The sequence below is a fragment of the Pantherophis guttatus genome, chromosome 1, assembly GCF_059756535.1.
Source record: "Pantherophis guttatus breed Tessera chromosome 1, ASM5975653v1, whole genome shotgun sequence".
In the NCBI taxonomy this organism is placed as follows: Eukaryota; Metazoa; Chordata; class Lepidosauria; order Squamata; family Colubridae; genus Pantherophis; species Pantherophis guttatus.
The window spans coordinates 148855122-148878857 of record NC_142063.1 but is presented as its reverse complement, the minus strand read 5'-3'; the positions used below and the strand labels follow the sequence as shown (position 1 = coordinate 148878857).

Genomic DNA, 23736 nt, shown 5'->3' with positions numbered 1-23736 from the left:
CTCCTCTCCCTCTCCCCCCCCTCTCTCTCATACAAACACACACACAGAGGGAAAACGTATTTTTATAGGGAAAAAGAATCTACCCTAACTTCTCGGATGAGGTTTTTATTGTGTAAATAATTGCACTGTTTAGAGACCATTTAACATCTGGAGTCTTTCCTCGCACCTCCACGTGCTTTTCATCTACATACTTAGCAGATTAGCAGAGGAAAAATATTGGCATTCCCAAGGAAAAAAAAAATCAAACAGATGTTAAAAGCACCCATCTTCATAGGTTTTGCAGCAAAAACAAATACAGCATTGCTGAAATTCCAGGTTGTAGGGAACGTCTGGAAATTAGACTAGATTGGCTCATACCTTTAGCTTTGGTTTTTTTTTCTCAGTCAACTTCAGATTTACACAAGGCAATTCTTCATTTTTGATAAACTTCTGAAGGCTCCTGCAGTTGCTGCTTAAGGTTCATTAAAATGTAATTAATTAATGATTTGCTGCTGAATAGCTGCTGACTGCGGTTTTCTTTTCACTTGTCTGACAGCAGGAGTCACAGTTACCGTGCCGACACAAGAACTATTTGCAGACTGTAGCACCTATCAGTGAGCAAGTTTTCTCTCACCACCACCCACTAGAAATCCGTATTTTGTGATTGGGAAGGAGCCCCCCCCCTCTCTGTGTCTTTGGTGAGAGAGGGTTGCTCTCTCTTGGTGGAGAGTTTGTAAACACAGATACAAGGCAGCAAATACATTAGTACAAGTACATAAATTACTAATAACTAAAGCTTAATTTGCCATTATATTGGAAGGCAGAATCTTATTCTTGCAAGCCCAATAAAAATAGAACAACGCAAAGACCTTACGCTTTTGCCACAAGAGGGGAAAAAAAAAAAGAAACGAGTTCTATTATTGAAGCTCTCTGTTCTTTCTTTTGTATCCAGGAATGAATTCAGCTCCCAGAAATTGCCTCTGCTTAGAATTTGTGGAACCCACAGGCCAGGTGTTTTGCTTGTTTGTGCTGAAGAATGCACCTGAACTGAAGAAGAAAGAGCCTTTTGTATATGTTCTGGGGCAGGCAAAGCTATTTTTCACTTAAAATTAGTGGCAAAGAAATATTGCTCTGAAATGTTTATAAAGGAAAGAACTTGGAGCGCTGACTGTTTCCTAATATGTTGTCTTAGCTTTGGTATTTATGGATGAGCATTTGAAAAATGCAGTGAGTGGGTTGCATATCTTACAACAAAATCAAAAGCCACCTTCCAACTCATCTTCTGAAATACATTTTGAAGTTCCATTTGTAACCACTAGTGCTAAAAAAAAAGCTTCCTTGCTGAGAAACTGGGTTTTGGGTTCAAAATACAAGATATTTCTTGTAAAGTTAATCAAAAGGAACCAAATCTAAGTCGACTCCAAATAATTCTTATCTCAGTACCATAAACATCTTGGTGTCTAGCATTAGAATAAAGATGAAAACCCATGGATTAATTTCTGAGAAGGGCAGAGTAACAAATTTGTCAGGAAGCAAACCTCAAGACTGCTGAATCATTTCCGGCTTTATTCTGGAAAATTCTGGCTAGTTTAACTCAGAATTACCGCTCCAATTTGCTGGTGCCAAATTGTTTGCAATTTTAACTCACAAAGGAGAATCTATTTCTTCTTTCAATATCTCAGGAAGTAAATTTAAATCAAATTTGAGAACAAAACTAAAATGCTTTCAAAATAGTTTTGTTCATGTTACAGTTTTAAACCCAACGCATTTGCAGAATATGTAGCTATTTAAAGTAATGCAGAACTCCCCAATTTCAAGTTTACAGTTAAAATTCCTTGCAAACTTTCCTTTGGCTCAGGACTTAACAGTTTGGCCCCAGATTTTCTCTGAATTTACCAGTTTCTTCTCTGACAGTCACATCAGTTTTAGTCTTCCTTCTTGAAAGAAACCTGTTATCAAATACGATGCCATCTAAAAGTTTAAATGTGGCAATAGTTACCATTTTCCAAGACAATTTCATCCTGAGGCAGAACCTCTCTGCAACATCGAATGAATGTGTGAATGAAATTTATTCACTCAATTGTTATTTTAAAGGTGCAAAGATTTTGCCTCCAAAAAGCCATTTTACTTTGTCATTAATGGGCAAGTGCTTATAAGAAGATATCCCTTTATTGGTTCTAGAGGAGATACTGACATTCAAGAAATTCCAAGGACTTTGAATCTCGTGTTCAACATGCTGTTCCAACAGAACAGAAGAAAAGATTGTTTTCTATTCAGGTAATAAGGAATTCCATTGGTCTGTTTCTTCAAGGGAAATTAACCCTTGGATATTCTAAGCAGAATAGGACAATTCTAGGTCAGTTCCAAAGCTAAAAGTGATGCTGTTGCCCCCCGCTTCTGCAACTTACTTACTGCCCTGTTAATTACACTATTCTTGAACTACATATATAAGGAATGGCGCATAAAGACAATGTGAATTAAGGCATGCTGTATGAAAAACAATGTACTTTCTGCATTCTCACCACCATCACTTCATTATATACCACCACATTGGCTGTAGTAAGGACAGTAGCCCAGTAGTGACCATTGATCCTGTTACAGGCCTGCCTGCAAGTTATCATCCATGTATCCTCAACAAGGTTATATTTGACTAGAATGAGTCAATTCAACTAATGTGAATTCCTTCACTTAGGTTTTGGAACGAAACAGAAGGATGGTAACTAGAAATACTGCTTCAAGGAGTGACTCATTTGTGTTATTATATAAAGCATTTTTCTTTACATTGTCCAAGGTACAAATGACAATAGTGTATATTTAAACTAGGAAAAATGTATTGTTACGTGCTTGCCACCTTGGTTCATATTGCTGAATATATTTGTCTAAAGGTATGTGACTTTGTTACAACAACTCTGAAATGCACTTCCTAAAATACAATTTGTCTTCGGTATAAAATTTAATCGTTAAATAATGAGCCTTCAAAAGTGGATTATTTAATATCTAGATGTCATTCATAAGAATTGTCCTATATACCTTTAAAAACAGGCTTTGTTATATCCTGTATAATTTTCTGTATTCTCTACAATGCTTTCAGAGAAACTGTTTAACATTATTGCCAGTATTTCTTCTTTTTCTCCGATAGAACAACTATTTATCAAGATCTTTTTCATATACAAAAGTTATTTTGAGATTCCATAAATATAGTTTTCAAGGGAAGGAGGGCAATCTATTGTTTCTTTATGAGAATTGGACAGATGGAAGACTACTACACTTTTGCTGTGAGTTGTAAAATTTCTGGAAGGAGAAATTTGGCTGAAATATTACCTTCTACAATTGCTCTTTAATTAATTGTAATGAGAAGAATGGCAACCAATAAACTCTTTATTCATTAAGGGTCATTCACACCCTGGGGAAACCAGGGTGCAAAACAGCTGCAACTTTATTTTTCCTTGCATCTGTCAGAAGCAATACTTTAAAAACAAGACAGGTAAGAAGAAACTGCCATCCTTACTGAGAAACTATGTTGTTTAGCAATTGTTTGAAGGCACAATAGCAACTTTGATGAATCTAAGTCACTTTCAGTTTGATCAGTGCATGGACAGGAGACTGGTTGGAATCCTGTGAGTATATTTTCCACCTTGAGTTCAGCGGACAAGATAAATAAGATCAATACAGCCTTCTGGTACTTGTTCACAGAGTTCAAAGTCTGCCAGCTTTGTCCAAAAGACAGGGGAGAAGTAAGGGGGCATGGCTGAAAGCACTCTGCCCTTGGCACATCTCTGTTTCTGTTTATGGATCATCTAACGTAGAGCTTCTTCCATATTATATTTAAAAGTGATAGTATATTTCTTCCTCTGTTCTTCAGTAAGGCTGAAAGATTACATGGAAGATGCTCATTCAATCATCAACTTTTCTGAGAATTGTCATGGGAAGTACATTCAGCATCCTAGCATTCCAATTGTCATGGAAGTAACATTAGAAATTCAACTAATGTGAATTCTTTCTTCACTGATGACTGAGAATCTCCATAGACATTTTAACATTGGGGTGGAGCTGTGCATCTCCACCCCAAACCACCCCAATGATGCCCTTGATGTGATGTCCTGCTGCCTGGAGGCCATGTGGGTCTGGATGGGGAGAAATAGGCTCAAGCTCAACCCTTCCAAGACTGAGTGGCTGTGGCTCCCGGCGTCCCAGTATAATCAGCTGGTGCCATAGCTGACTATTGGGGGTGAATCTTTGCCCCCCACAGAGAGGGCTCGCAATCTGGATGTCCTTCTGGACTCACGGCTGTCTTTAGAAGAGCATATGACGGCCGTAGCCGGGGGGCTTTTTATCAGATTCGCCTGATCCACCAGTTGCGTCCCTTTCTGGAGCGGGATGCCTTGTGCACGGTCACTCACGCCTCGTCACCTCCCGTCTGGACTACTGTAATGGTCTCTACATGGGGCTCCCCTTGAAGAGCACTCGGAGGCTCCAACTGGTCCAGAATGCGGCCGCGCGGGTGGTTATGGGCGCACCTCGTTACACCCATGTAACACCTCTCCTGCGCGAGCTGCACTGGCTCCCAATGGTCTTCCGAGTGCAATTCAAGGTGTTGGTCACCACCTTTACAGCGCTTCATGGCATAGGACCAGGATATCTATGGGACCGCCTTCTGCCACCAACAGCCTCCCACCAACCAGTTCGCTCCCACAGAGAGGGACTCCTCAGGGTACCGTCGGCCAAGTTATGTCGGCTGGCGACACCCAGGAGGACAGCCTTCTCTGTCGGAGTTCCTGCACTTTAGAATGAATTGCCCCCAGATATTCATAACATCTCTGACCTCCGGGTCTTTCGCTGTGCCCTCAAGACCCTACTGTTCCGACAGGCGGGGCTGTCTAACTGAATGATTTTAAATTGGGTTTTAATTTTGGGTTTTAAAATTCGGCCAAAACTATTTAATGATTTTAATTAATTTTAACTATGATATTGTATATTTATGTTTTAATTTTGGCTGTACACCGCCCCGAGTCCTTCGGGAGAAGGGCGGTATATAAATAAAATTATTATTATTATTATTATTATTATTATTATTATTATTATTATTATTATTATTATTATTATCATTAGAACTAGATTACTATTTCTCTATATGATCTAAATTTGACGCGTACACCATATCAGCCTTTGACATGAATGTGCTTAGAATGGTTAGAGGGGATTAGAATGTGCTCTGTTAATAGTAGAGAACTTTGCATGATATATTTGCATGATATGTTGATGAAATATGTTAAAAGGTGGTGGCAGGTAAGTCAACAGTAGTAAGAGTTCATCATTGATATTGTCTCTCTCATCTTTTTTTTTTCTTTAAACATTTGCCCATATATCTTTGAAGTTTAGTAGAAACATGTTTTATTTTTTAAAAATGGGTATACAGTGTCTTATCATAAGTTCTTAATGATGTGCTGGAAAATTTTAGTCATGCTATTTTAGATTTATCTGCCCATATTTTACTGAATTTGGGTGTGCTTAAAAAAAAAGTATTAACTTTTATATTCTTTTAAACTTGTTTTTTGTATTTTTTTCCTTTAGCCCTATATGTAATAATAATAAAAGCAAGGGTAGTAAGGGAAATGTAAAAACAAAACAAAATACAAAATCTGTCTCCCTATCCGAAATTAAACATTTGACACTTTTAAGCTTTTAAAACAGCCATTTTGCCAATTTAGGTGAAGGAACTATGCGTGGGACATACCATCATACTAATTCTATATGTAATTATTTCATGTACCTGATTGATGAAATTGGGTGATCCAAACAAAAGATTGTGTGCATGTGTATCAATTTGCTGTTAGTGTCATTTACTGGTAGAATGTGTTTGTCTTCCTCAGCCCCACAACCTCTGTCGGGGTAGATATGGGGAACCAGTGAGGATGCAGAAGAAGAGATGAAAATCCCATTGCAGCTCGATTTCCATTGAGGGCTGCTTCAAAGAAGCAACTTTGTTTAGCAAACACATCATGTCATGTCTTTATCACAGATGTGGACCCATCATCAATAGAGGATGGAAAGGATCTACGACAAGCACAGTGGTTATTTCAAATCAAATCTTTATTACAATCAAAGACCAATATAAGGGGAGTGGGGGGCAGCAGCTATATACTGCCTCGCATTCTGAAGCCTAATTTAGATCAGAGAAGAATGGGGCAATCAAAATTAATATTTGTCTTCATAAAAGATGTAAATTCATTCCTATTGTTTTCCAATGAGGTTGGCACTGCTTCATTATTCTCACTTGTTTCTCTTGGTGTTTTTTTTTTTTTTTCCCTCCTATAGAACCAGCTAGGAGAGTTTGTACTCGATTCTATAGTTCTGCCGTTATTTTTTCATCTCCAGTAATGAAACCATTTGCAGTTACCATCAGTGAAAACTGAACAAGATTGCAAGGCAGGAGAATGTGAAAGGCAAGCCCAGGGATGGAGAACTGATTAAATTTCTGCTAGATATAATACGCTGGTAAGTGCAATTGGGGCGCTGCCTGGATTCAAAAGTGGCAAGCTAGATGGTTCACCCCAGTCAAAGAAGCATTGTCTATGCCCATTCAAAATTTCAAACTGAAGATGTCTGGAAAATCTCACATCCTTGGCCTCACTTAACAAAGAGATGAGTCATCATAGGATGAACTTGTCTGCTTTAGAACTGACTCCTCCTCCAATTTTATTTTATTTTTTAAATTTTTATTGACATAACACAAAACATAAATATACATACATACAAACAAACATACTATACATAAACAAACTAAACATTAAAATCAAGTATAATACCTGAACTTTGATAGTAGAGTTATCACGGTAATTAAATATTTATATATCTAAATATGTATATCTTTCATTATATAACGATATTTATTTGATGATATGCAATTCCATTTCCTCATTTTTGTGTTCTTGGGTGGTATTCCCTTATTTTATCTTCTTTTTCTCTAGCCAATCATACCATTTGTGCCAAATTAAATAGTAGCCTGTGTCTTCCTTTTCCTGTATTTCCTTTGTCAGTCTGTCCATCTCCACGCATTCCATTATTTTTTGTATTATCCACTCCTCTGATGGCATGTCTTCCAGTTTCCATGTTTGTGCGAAAGTGATTCTAACTGCTGTCAAAATGTGTATTATCAAGTATTTTATTTCTTTTTTGTAGTCTTTTGTCAGTATTCCTAGTAGATATGTTTCTGGTCAAACTGGCACTTTCTGGGAGGTAATTTCTTCCAGTTGTTTTTGGATTGTTTTCCAGAATTTTTTCACCTTTGGGCCTGCCTACCACATGTGGTAATAGGTTCCCTTATGAGTTTTACATTTCCAGCAGTTTTGAGTGGTATTTGTGAACATCTTTGCCAGACGTGCGGGGGGGAGACGCCACCTATAAAACATCTTGTATGTATTTTCTTTGTAAGGTACAGACATTGTCAATTTTATATTTACTTTCCACAATTTCTCCCAATTTTCCAATTTGATATTGTATCCGAAATTTTTGGCCCACGTGATCATATTTTTCTTCACTACTTCTTCCTCCAATTTGTATTTTAATAAGTAGTTATATATCTTTGTTATTAATTTATCGTCAGATTGCAGTATAATTTTATCTAATTCATTCCATTCCTTTTGAATTCCAAATTTTTTAATATCCATTTTGTGTCTTGATTTCATCTGTAAATAGGGCCACCAGTCTATGTCTGTACCTTGCTGTCTCAGTTCCTCTCTTGTTTTCATTTCCCCTTCTGTATTCAACAATTCATCATAGGTTTTCATTTTATCAATGTCCATCGTATTCGGATAAATTTGAGCCTCCATAGTTGATATCCATCTTGGAATTTGGTCATAGTGTTTTCGCCTTATTTCCATCCAAATTGTCACTAATGAGTGTCTAATATAATGTTTCCTAAAGTGTTCATGTTGCCTGGGTTCTTCCTCCCATAAGAATGCATGCCAACCTTTCCACAGGTCAAATCCTTCTAATGCTAATGTGCGTTTATTTTTAAGTGTGATCCAGTCTTTTATCCAAGTTAATGCTGCAGCAGTGTAGTATGTTTGCCAGTCCAGAAGTCCTAGACCGCCCCTCTCTCTGGTGTCTTGCAAATGCTTCAATTTGATCCTTGCTCTCTTTCCTTGCCAGATGTATTTTAGAGTCATTTTATCCAGATCTTTAAAGTAAGATTTCCCTGGATTTATCGGTATTACTCTAAATAAATATATTGGGGCAATTGGGGCACTGCCTGGATTCAAAAGTGGCAAGCTAGATGGTTCACCACAGTCAAAGAAGCATTGTCTATGCTGATTCAAAATTTCAAACTGAAGATGTCTGGAAAATCTCACATCCTTGGCCTCACTTAACAAAGAGATGAGTCATCATAGGATGAACTTGTCTGCTTTAGAACTGACTCCTCCTCCAATTTTAGAAGGACAACAACTCACAAGTGACAATTCCTCAGGGATTTATTTGCAGAATTTAGTCTTTTCCCATCCCACTTTGACGTGGCTCTGATCTGTAATACACAGTTATGTCCACTGCTATGAAAGATGTACTGTGATATTCTACATAGAAGCAGTAGTAAATTATAAAAGAAGTCAAGCTATTGTACAAGAAAAATTCTAGAGAAAATAAAAGGGGCGTAGTGTCCCCCTTAGAGCTCATGGATATGTGTGATATAAATGGGATGTAAATATTTAGACTAGTTATTACTGAATTTGACTCAGCAAAGTAGGGGTTACCATGAGGGATCTGAAATTGATAATGGAGTGACCAACATGAATATTAGAAATTTCATGTTATATTAAGAACTATGAAATAAGGAATAAAACTCTGTATTTCATTAAAAATGCAAATATTTGACAAGAGGGGACATACTAGATCTGAGCAAAATGTGCCCTATGCCATTTGTCATATTTAAAAGTCAGAAGAAATTTGCTTTTGTACCCTTTAAATTATTCATATACTTGTCCTCACAGTTATATCAATATGCATTCCATCAATCCTTGAGTCATCAGAAAAGGATGCCAAAATAAATGGCTCTACCCTAAATGCTGTGGCTGGCACCTGGATGCTGCTCTTATAGAATTGATGCAAGACAAATTCAGGAAGGTGAAGAGTGGATTCTCTCAGTTTGATTTCATCTTCCATCAGTCATCCTCTATCACAGGGGTGTCAAACTCAAGGCCCAAGGGCCGGATCCGGCCTGCAGGGTGCTTAGATCTGGCCCATGGGGACACCCTGGAAACAGCGAGGGACCGGCCAGCGGTGCCTCTGCTAGCAAAAACAGAGCTCGAGTTTTGCTGGCAGAAAGTTGCAGGAGGCCATCGCAGCCGGAAATGGAGCTCAGGAACCCATTTTCACTGGTAGAGCGCTCAGGCCACCACAGGTGCCCCCAATACGAATGACGTCGAGCTGGCCATGCCCACCCTGGCCACACACACACACACAAGGTCAAACACAACCCTGATACAGCCCTCAATGAAATCGAGTTTGACACCCCTACTCTATCAGCACTCAAAACCACCAGCAGCAGTTCTCTGGTAGAGGAAGGTTGGGCAAGTGTAACTGGTTGCCTGGGACAGGTTTTAGCTATCTTTTCTGTTCCCCGAATGCTGGGCCAAAGGGATGGAGAGATGGTCTTTGTTGGTTCCAGTATTCTTCTGGAAAATTGCTAGATCCGTGCCTCCAAACAGACCAACTGACAAGTCACAGGCACAGCAGAGGAGTTGTGAGGGGGGATCAGCAGGCCCCTTTATTGTTTCGCCCAGTATCCCTGTTCTGTGTTTATGTTCTAGAGGCAGGTTATTTCTGACTAGGATTTAGCCACGATTGGCATGATAGGAATGGCATGTAATTGAACATGCAGTTGAATGACATTACTATATGGCTTGTGAGTGAGTGGCCAGTTATGGCTTCATGGCTGACAGCATCATGGAGTAACGCATGGAGAACACAAAGTACAGGCCCCACAGAGTATGGGGATCTGGAACCCTTTGTCAGCAGAAGTAGCAAAACCCGTCATTTGGCACACCAGCACCACACAAGAAAATCAGGCTCTGTTTCCAGTTTCATGGAATTTTATATAGCACAGGACTGGTAATTTCTCCAGAAAACTCTAGGCCTAACTACGGATCTAAACTAGACTCATGTCTAAAAGGCAAGCTGGTGTTCCTTCAAAAACGCACAGGAAATCCTGGATAATGACTGACCTGTGTATTCCAAAGCATCAGTTCCCCAACCCTGACCATCAGCCATGTTGTGGAGGAAATGCTGTACCCCCAACAAATGACCATAGCAAAAATTGTATAAAGAGAAGAGGGAAAACATCAAGTTTAATCTGGAAAGCAATTTTAAGCTCCTTTTTGCTGTGGGTTGAGGACAAAAAAGGTAAAAATCCGAAGAATTTTGCCAATTGAAAAGGATTCATGAGGATCTTTGCGCAATGGTTAGCAGATCATGAAAAGAAGCCCAAACCATGGCTTTGGTCTTTTTTGGGAACTGTATGAGGTCATACAATGGTCAAGAAGGGTGTAAGTTTCAACCAGCCATGTACAACTAAGGCAAGTATTGTTATATTTATTCAGAAAAAAATGGTTTTTTTAATAAATACATAGATGTCTGGTTTTGAATTGGGATCCATTTACCTGAAATCTTTTTATAGATCTATGAATTTTCACAATCCACGGTTTATCTATCATTGGAAGCGGTGGCACTTATGAAATATTTGGACAGTAGATTGTGAAATGTTCCTTAATGGAAAAGCTAGCATCAGTGCTGTATTTCTTTAGATTCTTTTACGCATATGAACACAGCTATAATATTATGATGTCTTGGAGCCATATTTATGTTGGATCAACTCCTGTATCTCTGAATATCAGTACTGGCAAGAGGCCAGTGGCAAGCAATTAAATTTCATGAAAATGTGGACAGTTGTGGTAGCAATGGTGATACAATCCCAAACCCGTTTTTCTTCCCATGCATGTCAGCAATCGCCTTTAAATCTTGCATGTGTAAGCAGTCTGTAGAAGATAAATTGATGCCCTGGGTACTGTTCTGCTGTTTGATTGTCCATGCTATAGGCTAAGGAGGAGGTCAGACAAGGGCACCCCACTTCCTTTGCACACTGCTCTCTGCCAGCTTCAGACTGCGCATACCTTCATCATCTGGTTACTGATCTGCTGCTCTGCTGAGAACAGGAAAATGTACAGGTCCTCAACTTACAACCACAATTGAGCCCAAAATTTATGTTGCTAAATGAAACATTTGTTAAGGGCCTTGGGAACTCAGAGCAGGATGGAGCCCTTTAAATGGTTCGTGTGATGTAGCCGGGGTGGGGGGTTATTTTATTATTTTATTATATTACTATATTATTTTATTAATTTATTATATGATTCTCTCTTTTATTAGTTTTATTGTTTTTATATGAGGTTTTTATATTCTTGTAAACCGCTTTGAGTCGCCATGTCTGAATAGGCGGCAATATAAATTTCCTAAAATAAATAAAACAAGTTAATTTTGCCTCATATGACGACCTTTCTTGCCCCAGTTGTTAAGTGAATTACTGCAGTTGTTATGTTAGTAGCACAGTTGTTAAGTGAATCTGGTTTCCCCATTGACTTTGCTTGTCAAAAGGTCGCAGAAGCTGATCACGTGACCCCAAGGCACTGCCACTGTCATAAATATGAGTCAGTTACCAAGCGTCTGAAATTTGATCATGTGATCATGGGGATGGTGCAGTGGTCGTAAGTGTGAAAAACGGATGTAAGTCGCTTTTTTCAGTGTCGCTGTAACTTCGAACGGTTACTAAATGAACTGCTGTAAATCAAGGACTACTTGTATCACGTTTCCCACAGGCGGAGGATTGAGAAGGATTCCAAAGACAATAGAGAGATGCCAATCTAGAATAGAAATTATGGAATGCTTATGATACTGTCTGTCAGATCATAACAATAAGAAACCCCAGGCCAGAGAAATAGAAAGACTTGCAGCTATAATCTGAAGAGAAATTCCTAAATGGGAAACGTGATGGGGGTGTTCAGCCTGCAGCCTGTGCATGTTGACAGGGTCCATCATTCTCAGATAGAAAGGATCACAAATTCTGAATCACTCTTTCTGTCTGAGTTTCAGCACTTGCCATTGTCAGAATGGCAAGTTTGAAATAATGAATCGGACTTAATATAAAAAGGGTCCCCAACTCCCAGTCCATGGACTTGGCACCGGGCCACAGCATGCCAAAAAACGGTCCATTCAAAACAGTGGTGGGATCCTTATGGTTTAACAACTGGTTTGGTGATCATGCGCTTCACTACGCGCATGTGCGCAGTTCAACGAAAATTCACCTTCCGCATTAGTGCTAGGGAATTAAAACAGCTGAGGTGCAGCAATCCTCTCTGCTATACTAATCAGCTGTGAAAATAAAAGTAAGTAAAGCGCAGGGATGGGCAGGTGGGCCCAGCTGATCGTTGGAGTGAACCGGTTCGCTCCCAGCTGATTGTCGGAGCTACCGGTTCACCCAAACCGGTCCAAACTGGTAGAATCCCACCCCTGCTCCCAAACAAGCGAAGCCTCATCTGCGGGATTCAGGCAGCACACAAAACCATGCCCCCTCTGGTCTGTGGAAAAACTTCTCTGTATAGTACTGGTCCCTGGTGCCCAAAAGGTTGGGGGCCCCTGTAATATAAAGTCATGAACCTTCTCTGGAGGCTGAACCTTTTTGCTCTCTTCTCAAGTGAGCCTTGAAAACTGGAGCCTCTCCCAATGTAGGGTTAAGCAGAAGAGAAACACGGGGCTTCAAAGTAGTGTGAACACACCAGGGATGCATGCCTTTTTCTGGGCTGAGGGGCCACCCTCGGCTTTTGGCTGATGTGCCAGGAACTGCAGTTGAAAAAGCAGAAGGTGGAGCTAGAATGGAACCTAAATTTGATTTCATTTAATTAAAATTAAATATAGGTAATGTGATTACTCCATTGCAAAGGTCTTTGGCTAAAAGCAAATTGAGTATAACTAACAGTGTAAATAATGTATGACTCTCCAGTGTCAAACTGAATAATTTTCTCCCGCCTTATTAAATATTATATTTTGATCACAGCAGTGGGAGGTCTCTGGGAACTGCGTCCAAACTTTGGGAAGCTGCATGCAGCTCCCTCAAGCCAACTGTTACCTAAATCAAGGCATGAAAAACTCCAATCTAAATGGCTGCTTTCCATGAATCTCAGTTTGGGACCTTGAACAAGTCTCTACCTCTAGCTCAGTCTACCTGGTGGAGGTATGGTGAACTTAAAGGCCAAATAACACAAGTAGCAGAGAGAATGAAATATGCAAGTGTAGAAGAAGCTGACAGAGCTCATGATAGGAATGTGTAAGCCATGTGTATTACAGCTATGGTGGTGCAGTGGTTAGAAGACAATATTGCAGGCTAACTCACAGCTCACCACCAGAAGTTCGATCCTGACCGGCTCAATATTGACTCAGGCTTCCATCCTTCCAATGGATGGTAAAATAAGGTCCCAGATTGTTGGGGGCATTATGCTGACTCTGTAAACTATTTAGAGAGGGTTGTAAAAGCACTATGAAGCAGTATATAACTCTAAGTGCTATTGCTATTGCTATTATCTGCGGCTAAAGACTACAATGACAAATAGATTTAAATATATTAGATAAAAAAAAGAATGCAGTTTCGCCTACTTAAAGAGTTTTCAGTTACTAAAATAATTCTTTTGTGACTTTTCAGTTAACTGATGGATGGTGCATTTTAGTTGGTAAAGAGACGGAACTGTTTCCCTGAGTTTCTCACATCATGAATACTGCACATCAAGAGCCCAATCAGTCCAGTGTTTAGAAACCACAGACAAAGGTAGACCAGTCAAAGGCAGCACATAATTATTTGTAATTTAGCCAAGTGATGCTGAGCTATTCAAATTCTCTTTACGTGCTTCAAGGCACCAGGCTACAAAGTAGTTTGTTGGTTGGGTTTTGGTGGCCTGTGGTTGTTGTTCTGCTTTGGTAAAATTTAAAAATCATGTATAACAAGGTTGGGTAGAATTTAAAAATCGTGTATAACAAAAATTGATACCTTGGGGAGCATTTTTCCCCATACTATCTAATTAAATGTAATAGCAATTTGTGTAACATATGATCACATTTTTCATCAGATCTCCTTTTAAATTTTTCATTATCTTGATAATTAACCAAATGTGTGCCATCCTTGGACTGTTTACAGCTCCGTAGTGTTCCATAACACGAGGCTATCTCTCCCTCCCCGCAACTCTTCCCCCTACCCCCAATTATTTTCCAGAAACATGAAGCAGCAAATTGCAGTATTATATCCTTTTTTAATGTCTGAAATATCCTGAGGTTTTTGTGTGTGTGTGTGTGTGTGTGTGTGCCGTCAAACTAGGAGATATGTTTCTACAGGTAAATGGAAAGAGTTTCTCGCTTTAATCGTATTTGAATTTCATTTCATTTGATTAAAGTGGGGAAGTGGGAGGGGGAAATTAAACAAAAGAATTTGAAATGGAAGGGAAGGGAAGGGACGGCTCGCTGCAAGGAAAGTGAAGACAGTAGCTGATACAATTTTCCTAAGCACAATGCTGCCAGACCTAATAGGGCAAGCTGCGGTTTGAATGGATGATATCTTCAGATTTTGTAATGCTAAAGGACTTATCAAGGTTCCTCCTTTTTTTTTTTTTTAAAGCAAGGCAGATAAGGGAATCTAAAGTTATGTCAAACAAATTACATTTTGGTTATTAGCGGCTAGTTTGTAAATATCAAAGACCCACTTCTTACAGTGCTTGGAGCTCCATTTGCATGCTGATGAAATGCGAGTGGTTGGCTGTGAACCCATCGGGTTATCTCTAGTGGAACAGTGGGGAGCTGCAGGATCAGACGGTTGAGCATCTGACCCACTCCGGAGTCCAAGCTGCAGACCTCTTCTATTCACTTTCTTCACAACAATTAAAATATGCAAAGTGATAATTTTCCTTAAGTAGCCTTAAATGTGCGATCTATTTAAATGGGAGGGAAAATTGCCTGAAGCTTCTGGTGCGAGGGACAAAAAGAGAATAAATTATGCAAATAACAGGAAAAGGACTCTACCACTTGAACGCCTAATTTTCCTGTAATAAGCATACTGTTTCATTTAATTTTTTGCCTCTTATTAAAAGTGACAGTTCTTTTTGCACTGTCTGATGGTTATATCTGACACAAGCAAGGGGAAATGACTGCTAGACTAAATGCTAAAGCGGTTTGGTAGCTTTTTTCCCGATGATGGTTACATTCACAAAGTAATTATGCACTGAAGAGTCGAGAAATAAGGTTTAATTACACAGTAATCGCTTCTGATGGACACGGCAGAAGTGTGAACACCGCCAGACTGCAATCCATCAATGACAAACCCCTGGCCACTTTTAATTCCTCCTCATTTGCATCATAACCTCCGCACCAAGTTGCACAAATGCTGTTAAATGTTAATAGGAGCTGTCTCTCCACTCAAAATGAATGCTTAAGCTGTTTCATTTTTTTTTTCCTCCTCCACCTCAGACCTTCCAACCAGCTCCTCTCTGAGAGCAGGCATTAAGCACAGAGCATGGTGCATGGTCACTGTTGTGCTAATTGGGAGCAACACTTAAAGTTTTATCTCTCAAGCGCTAATAATGCACAGTGCTGACAAACCAGTGAATAAGTAATGGACAGAAGTTGAGGGGGGGGGGAAGTGAAGGGAGAAGGCAAGCGGCATGCGTGGAATGAAAAATGCAGTTGGGGCTGTTGTTCAGTGGCTCGCTATTTGATTAGGCCCTGTAGACATATTTAATCCAGATCCTTGGGGAATGGAAGACAAAATTACATCTTCATCTCATCAAACATTCAGCCATATTTAAGCATTAGCTGATCAAGCTTTTTATTGTCTCTCTTACAGCTCTGCCAGGCTTCACATTCTTCATTCAAAAGGACTGACAAAGACTTCAGCCTAAACTCAGCACTTCGGGAGGCAAACGGGGCGAGGGAGAGGAAGCCCTTCACTGTGTCATGTTATCTTGTGGTGTTTTTTTTTTCTTCTTCTTCTTCTCCCCTGTTTAATTTGTTTAGCATTTCTGAATTCTCCTATTCTCCCTCCCCATCCCATCTTCCAACCCTCTGCTTTGTCATCACCACACTTGAACCACCCAATGTCCTGAGACGGTTCTATCTCATTAATTTTCAAATGCTTCTTTTTCTACGAAGCAGTCGGCATCTTTTTTGTCCTGACTTAGAGAAAGCTTCACCTGCTGCTTATCCACCAGCGGGTTCCGCTGTCTGCTCCATGGCACAGGCAAGATAATCTATAAGCAGCCAGCAAAGTTTAACAGTAGAGTCCAATGTGACAAAAAAAAAGCCTCTCTCTCTTTCTCTCTTTTCCCTGCATGAAGATTGAGAATTAACAACACCTTTCAGTGCATAATAGTTAAGCCTTTATCACTTCAGGAGCTGCTGATAAGGTTAAGAACACTAGACAAACTGTTCATTAGTGGGAAGACTTGCCTTTTATATTCAAGACTGCTGGGGACTGGAGTTCCTTTAGTGAGCAATACACCCCTAGCATTTGAAGAAAAGAAAAAAAAAGCCACACACACACTAATCAAATGAATGTGGGAAAACACGCATGGTGGGCGGATTCTTTCCCTGATCTGCATTACACGTGGCCACAAATTTTGTGTTCAGCAAGGCAATGAAAACTGAAACCTCCTATTGATGTTGTCTACTTAGGCTTCTCAATTTGTCAGCATATGCTCACCTGGTCTACTCGCCTGATGCCAAGTGCTCTTACTCTGACCCAGGATGATTCTTCAGAGTGCAAGCTCCCTTCCTCACCCAGGGCTAGGACAAGGAAGGACACGTGGCTTCTGCTCACTTTGGTTGATCTCACCAAAGGTAGATCAACCAGCACACAGAGAACAAGAAGTGGTTGGCGTCCCTGGCAGACAATTCAAACAGTGAGTAAGAGAGACAGTTTAGTTCTAGTGGTTAAGGTATAAGGCTAGAAACTGGGAGATTGTGAGTTCTAGTCCTGCCTTAGGGATGAAACTTGTGTGGATTGATGTTATGGGGAAAATAGGAGAAGGAAGGAGCATGAGGGATGTTTGCCACCTTTGAGTTATTTGTAAAAATAATAAAAGTGGGATAAAAATAAATAAATAAAAACACCTCCATAATTAGTTGCTTGCAATCCGTCACTTCTAGCTGCGTTGTATTGACTGAGTTGAACAGAGCTTAGGGCCGCTCCAAGCTTGTATCAAAGCCCACAGCATAAATTTAGTTGATCTCCCAAGTCCTCCTCTGGCATCCTTGCTGAGAATGGGGCTGCTCTGCAGATATTTTCCTCATCATTGTTTCCCAAGGAAGACATCCTTTCCCAACCACTTTCACTGGCCCAGCCTTGTCAGTGCTGTGTTCTCTGCTTGCGGAGGATTGATGGTGGCTTCTTCACATGGCCAGCTTCTGTTCATGTATCCAGAGTCTCCGGTTTTTTCAGTGTGGCCATATCCTGTGAATCTGGTCCCACCAACGTACGTTTTGAATGCCTGAGAGCTGCTTGATTCAGTAGATTATAAATCGGTTTCCGTCTACAGCAAGGTGTCCCAAACCATGAGGTGCCTCTCCCTTGGTGCAGGCAGAGTCCAGGGGAGATGTGAAGAACATTTTAGATGTACAAAGTTACAATAAACCCTCATTTCCTCAAATTTCATTTTGTTTTCATTGTTCATTTGGGTGTTTGGATTATGGGAGGTGTGTACATCATGATTACACTAAAGAGAGGTATGATGACAAAAAGATTAGGAATCCCTGGTCTATGGGAAGCAGCCTTAGCCACAGTAATTTCAATTGACCTTTTGATGAGGCACAGATAACAGTGGTACCTCAATAACTGACTGCTTCAAAACTTGACGAATTTGGTACTTGGTGCATTTTGACATGAAAATGTTATCCAAGTACTCGACTTTTGTTCAGTATTCAGTTACTTAGTCTGTCAGACAGACCAGTCTTATAAAACCAATGGACATGGTTCCGGGTTCCCTCTCATGTATGAAGTTAACTGTGTGCAAATAATGTTAGAATAGGTACCCCAAAGCCTATAATGAAGAAGAGTTGATGGCCAAGCAACTGGATTGCTATCAAGAGAGTCAGCCCATTATTTTCAAGAATTATTAGTCTTCTTCTTCTTCTTCTTCTTCTTCTTCTTCTTCTTCTTCTTCTTCTTCTTCTTCTTCTTCTTCTTCTTCTTCTTCTTCTTCTTCTTCTTCTTCTTCTTCTTCTTCTTCTCCTTCTCCTTCTCCTTCTCCTTCTCCTTCTCCTTCTCCTTCTCCTTCTCCTTCTCCTTCTCCTCCTCCTCCTCCTCCTCCTCCTCCTCCTCCTCCTCCTCCTCCTCCTCCTTCTCCTTTTTAAAATTTATTCTGGTTCTGTGGACAGATTCATATATGGCATACCCATGCTTTATTGAAAGAGAACTTTGTAGTAAATGTATAGGAAAACTTTAAAACATGTACTCTCGATCTTGGCTTAATAAAGTTAAGGACTAAAGTCAGTAATGTAAGATAGCTAAAAGTTTACCACTTTGGAGTAAATTGCTAACAATGTGATAACATGTCAGCAAGTGTGCTTTTTTTGAAAGGAAAGATAATTTCAGGGGACAAAGGTGGTAAAATGTGCAAAAGGTTCAAAAGCCATTTTTCGATATATTCAAGATTAAATCACACTACCGCCCTTCCCACAAAAATGTCAGGACTTTTAAAAGCATGTGTTATGTTTGGTTTTTAAAGCCATGCTGATTATAGCAAGGTCAGTCACACGGGACATTTACAGCCCATTTTCTCCCCTTCTTTTTTGCTGCTTTCCCAAAATGACACTCCTCTGTTTCAGCGAGCAGTCAAAACAGGGCAAAGAACTATATTGGACTTGAAAATTACTGGAGACTCTCCAATTCTTTTTCAAGTCAATCACAGAGCTAGGAAAGAACAAACTTTTTCAGGGCTGCTCGGATAAAAGCAGAATGTGTTTATTTCATATATTTTTAGACTGCCCAATAACCATAATAAGCTAATTATACAATGAATCAGTTTGGGGTAGCGATTAAGGCACCAGGCTGGAAACCAGGCATCAGTGAATTCTAGTCCCACATTAAGCATGAAGCCAGCTGGGTGACATTGGGCCAGTCACTCTCTCTCAGCCCAAGGAAAAAGGCAAGAACAAACCATTTCTGACATCTTGCCAAACATTGCAACCTACCAGAATTTTTCAAGTAATCTCATGAAAATGAAATTAACCCTAACCCTAACCCTAACCCTAACCAGGGATGAAATCCAGCAGGTTCTAACAAGTTCTGGAGAACCGCTAGCGGAAATTTTGAGTAGTTCAGAGAACCGGCAAATACCACCTCTGGCTGGTCCCAGAGTGGGGTGGGAATGGGGATTTTGCAGTATCCTTCCCCTGCCACGCCCACCAAGCCACGCCCACAGAACCAGTAGGGAAAAATTTTGAATTTCACCCCTGACCCTAACCTTTTCCTGCTTGGGTTTACTAAGGTATACACCTTAGAAATTGATATATATCCCCAATTTTGTTAAAAACAGTTTTGGGAATATGTCTTTTATCCAGAGAGAATTATTAAAATGTATGTTTTCATTGGGGTGTATCAAGCCAAGTTGTCACTGCCATAAGAATCATTGACTAGATTGGTCATGAATAAACAGTTGTCAATAATTCTGTTTCAAAAGCTTCATTACAAATACATTCAGTTGCAGATTCTACAAGGGTTACTAGAACTTTCTGCTAATACAATTCTGCCTGGCTAGGCAATCAAGAATCAAATACAGCCCCTAAAAGAAAACTAAATTGCTTACAAATAGAAAAGATGTTTCAAGGTAGCCATGGATCTTAAAAGTTGTAGCTCCTTATTAGATTCTTAAATGACACAGTTAAGATGGATTGTGAAGCTGTAACATACTACAGCTTTTTCTTTAGGAGGAAAATTTAGTTTGTCAAATTTTTGTCACCGTTTGGCATCTCTGTGTTTCTTTTTATCTTCGGCTTTACAATTGTTTTAGGAGTTGCTGCCTCTTCATCACCACTCCAACCTTCATTAAAAAAAAACAACCCATGAGAATGATTACTTTTATGCATGGTCAATAACATAGCGATTCATGCTGTGATTCCCAGTATGAATTTTACTTCATTCGTGCTCCCATGGACACTGATCTTGATTGAGCCAGGCTCTTTGCTCAATCTGATGCCTGAATTTTTCTAATATAAGAAAATAGATGGTTTTGAATTTCAATAAAATTAGATGTTGTAAGGCAAAGCACTAATTTCAAGTACCTTTGCCCCATACAAGTGGCCCACAGGTAGCCCAACCCACCTTTCATGGTTGTTATGGGGGAAAATAAGAGGAGAAAGGTGTGCGACGTTTCGACGAAGTCTCATTCGTCATCTTCAGGCTGGTGTTCTCGGCTTCGTGCTTCCAGGAGGGTGCTTCGTGCTTCCAGCTCCTGGAAGCACGAAGCCGAGAACACCAGCCTGAAGATGACGAATGAGACTTCGTCGAAACTTCGCCAAGACACTTCCAATTTTACGTGGGAGAAGACCCGGATAACCAAAGACCTACATATATATATACATATACACACACACATATATATATATTACCCTGTTTCCCCAAAAATAAGACATCCCCTGATAATAAGCCCAATCAGGCTTTTGAGCGCATGTGCTAAAATAAGCCTCCTCCCAAAAATAAGCCCTCCCTGAAAATACTTAAACATAGAGTTGGAAATCAAGTAAGATGGCAAGAGGAGCTCCATTTTACTCCATGCATCCCAAAATAATAAGACCTCCCCAAAAATAAGGCCAAGCGCTTATATACACACACTAGAAAATGGAAGCCCAGTATTTTTTGGGAGGCATCCTGTTTAGCACTGATACAGCTGGATTAGAGAAACATGAATCAGCCTGGATGAGTTGAGGAGAAAATAAGAAGCATCTGAGTAATTTCCTTCCATAAAATGAATGTTTTTTTTCCCCAGGGATGGGGATGTTGTACTATAAATACTACCTGGTATACTAAGGTGCCTATTGTTATGGTTTTCCAGAAATGGGTTAAAGACAGAATTGTTCTGGAGAGCTTTCAGGAAATGAAGAAAGAGAATATTATTGGTCTGTAGGTAAGATTATTTCAGTATTATGACTTATATTATACCTGTTATTCTCATGATTTATTATGCTTTTATAGATTATTTTCACTAGTATTCTATTATGTGATTATAGAGGAAAGAAAGAAAGAAAGAAAGAAAGAAAGAAAGAAAGAAAGAAAGAAAGAAAGAAAGAAAGAAAGAAGGAAAGCCTAATTCTTATTACAATATTATATATTTTCTATATTTAAAGAGATGTTTTCCAAATCCACAATTAACATTCTTGCCACCAACAAAGCTTGCTAATCCTTGTTAATCACCAGGGAAAAAATAATCCTGCACATCAGAGAGTTTATTCAGAAAACCATCTTGAACACTGATGCAATTTTAAAATTGCCGAACATGTTTGTAAAAATGACATGAGTTACACAATAGTGTGATGTCACCTTCTTGATTAGTGTTGAACTATTGAGCAATTGAAGTTCAATTTAGATGGGAAGTTCACACAAGAACTATATAAAGGTTCTACAAAGCTTGTATCTGTAAAAATATTCAATTTTTTTCCCCTAAAGTTAAGGCAAGGATTTTTCAAACCAAGATTGCTATTTTTCAGAGATTTTAGTGAACTTCAGGTTTTTGTACAACTTTATCACTGTCTGCATAAAAAACTAAACATTCGTCTGCTCCTTCAGTAGATCTATTAAAATTATTCTAAAGTATATAATAAGGCTATTTTCCTTACACATATTGTATTAATTGATAATTGTTCTTGGTTTAACACAGCTAGGAAATCCAGAGGGAATTGAGAGTAGATTCACTACCATAGCCATTTTACAACTGGGTAAGATCCTCCCCACTTTGTGAGAAGGTACAAAACAACATTTCAAATTTTCCCCCTAGCCCTCCCAAGACTGAGAAATCCAATTCAAATATCAATTTTGACAAGCTCATGGCAGAGCTTTAATCAACTGTCCATCTTTTTTATTTATTTATTTATTTATTAATTTAATTTGTATACCGCCCTTCTCCCGGAAGGGACTCAGGGCGGTCAACAGCCAAAATTAAAAAACATACAAATGCAAAAGTTAAGATAATTAAAAGAATTAAATCACTGGCTACCCAATTTAAAACCCCAAATCGATAAAATTTAAAATCCCAATTAAAACCATTTAGGCTAGGCCGGCTTGATGAAATAAAAATATACTTTAATATACTTTATTAAATTTTTCCATTATAAAAGAAAATATACAATCTCTATCTCCTTCAGAGGTACAGTGTTTATACAATTTACGGAATCATACGTTAAATAAACTTCATCCTTAGCTGTTCAATATTCTATGCAATATAGCTCGTATTTCGAGTACATAACAAGTCATATCCTAAAATCATGTTTTTGTCTTGTTCTTCAACCAATTGTACCAATTTCCCCATACTTCATAATATTTAGATTTCTCCTCATTATTTATCTCACTCGTCAATTTTGCCATTTCTGCGCACTCTAGGATTTTGTTTATTAGTATTTCTTCTGAGGGTATGGATTTATTTTTCCAGTATTTTGCAAAGGCTAGTCTAGCCGCAGTTGTAATCTGGATTATGAGTTGAGTTTTGTTGTTATTGAAGCCATCTCCGATTATACCCAGGAGGAAGATTTCTGGAGATAGAACTATCTCCTGTCCCGTTATTTCACAAAGCCAATATCGAATTTTTGACCAGAACCTTTTGGTCTCTGGACAGGTCCACCATAGATGATAGAAGGTGCCGACCGTTTTTCCACATTTCCAACACATGGCTGAGAGATTGGGAAACATTTTCGCTAACCTAGCTGGTGCTAGATACCACCTATGTAGCATTTTATAATGGTTTTCTCTAAGTGTTGCCAATTTTGTCATTTTATAATTCCTATTCCAGGCCATCTCCCAGTTGTTAAAATTTAGTCTGTATCCCAGGTTTTTTTCCCAAATATTTAGCTGATTTTTTGCTATAATCTCTGCCCTATCCTCATCTAATAAGAAGTTATATATTTTTGCTAGCATTTTCTTGTCTATTCCCCAAATAATTTTATCAAAATTTCCATATTTAGCTTCTATACCAAATTGGTCTCTGTCTTTTTGGAATCTTGAATTAATCTGCAGGTAATTCCACCAATCCAAGTTGAAACCCTGGTCCCTCAATAAATCCAAAGGTTTGAGCTTCCCCTTTTCATCAAGAATGTCTTTATATGTGCCCAATTTATAATCGTCTCTCCTGTTTTAGTGAACTTCAGGTTTTTGTACAACTTTATCACTGTCTGCGTAAAAAACTAAACATTCGTCTGCTCCTTCAGTAGATCTATTAAAATTATTCTAAAGTATATAATAAGGCTATTTTCCTTACACATATTGCATTAATTGATAATTGTTCTTGGTTTAACACAGCTAGGAAATCCAGAGGGAATTGAGAGTAGATTCACTACCATAGCCATTTTACAACTGGGTAAGATCCTCCCCACTTTGTGAGAAGGTACAAAACAACATTTCAAATTTTCCCCCTAGCCCTCCCAAGACTGAGAAACCCAATTCAAATATCAATTTTGACGAGCTCATGGCAGAGCTTT

At 39.1% G+C, this 23736-nt stretch overlaps 1 long non-coding RNA gene across 1 annotated transcript; it reads left to right on the top strand.

The window, feature by feature from the left end:
• Positions 1-6294: 6294 nt before the first annotated feature.
• On the top strand, positions 6295-17171 carry LOC148116590 (uncharacterized). Its single transcript, XR_015731137.1, has 2 exons — positions 6295-6474; positions 15902-17171. It is a non-coding gene; the product is annotated as an uncharacterized LOC148116590 (long non-coding RNA).
• Positions 17172-23736: the final 6565 nt, after the last annotated feature.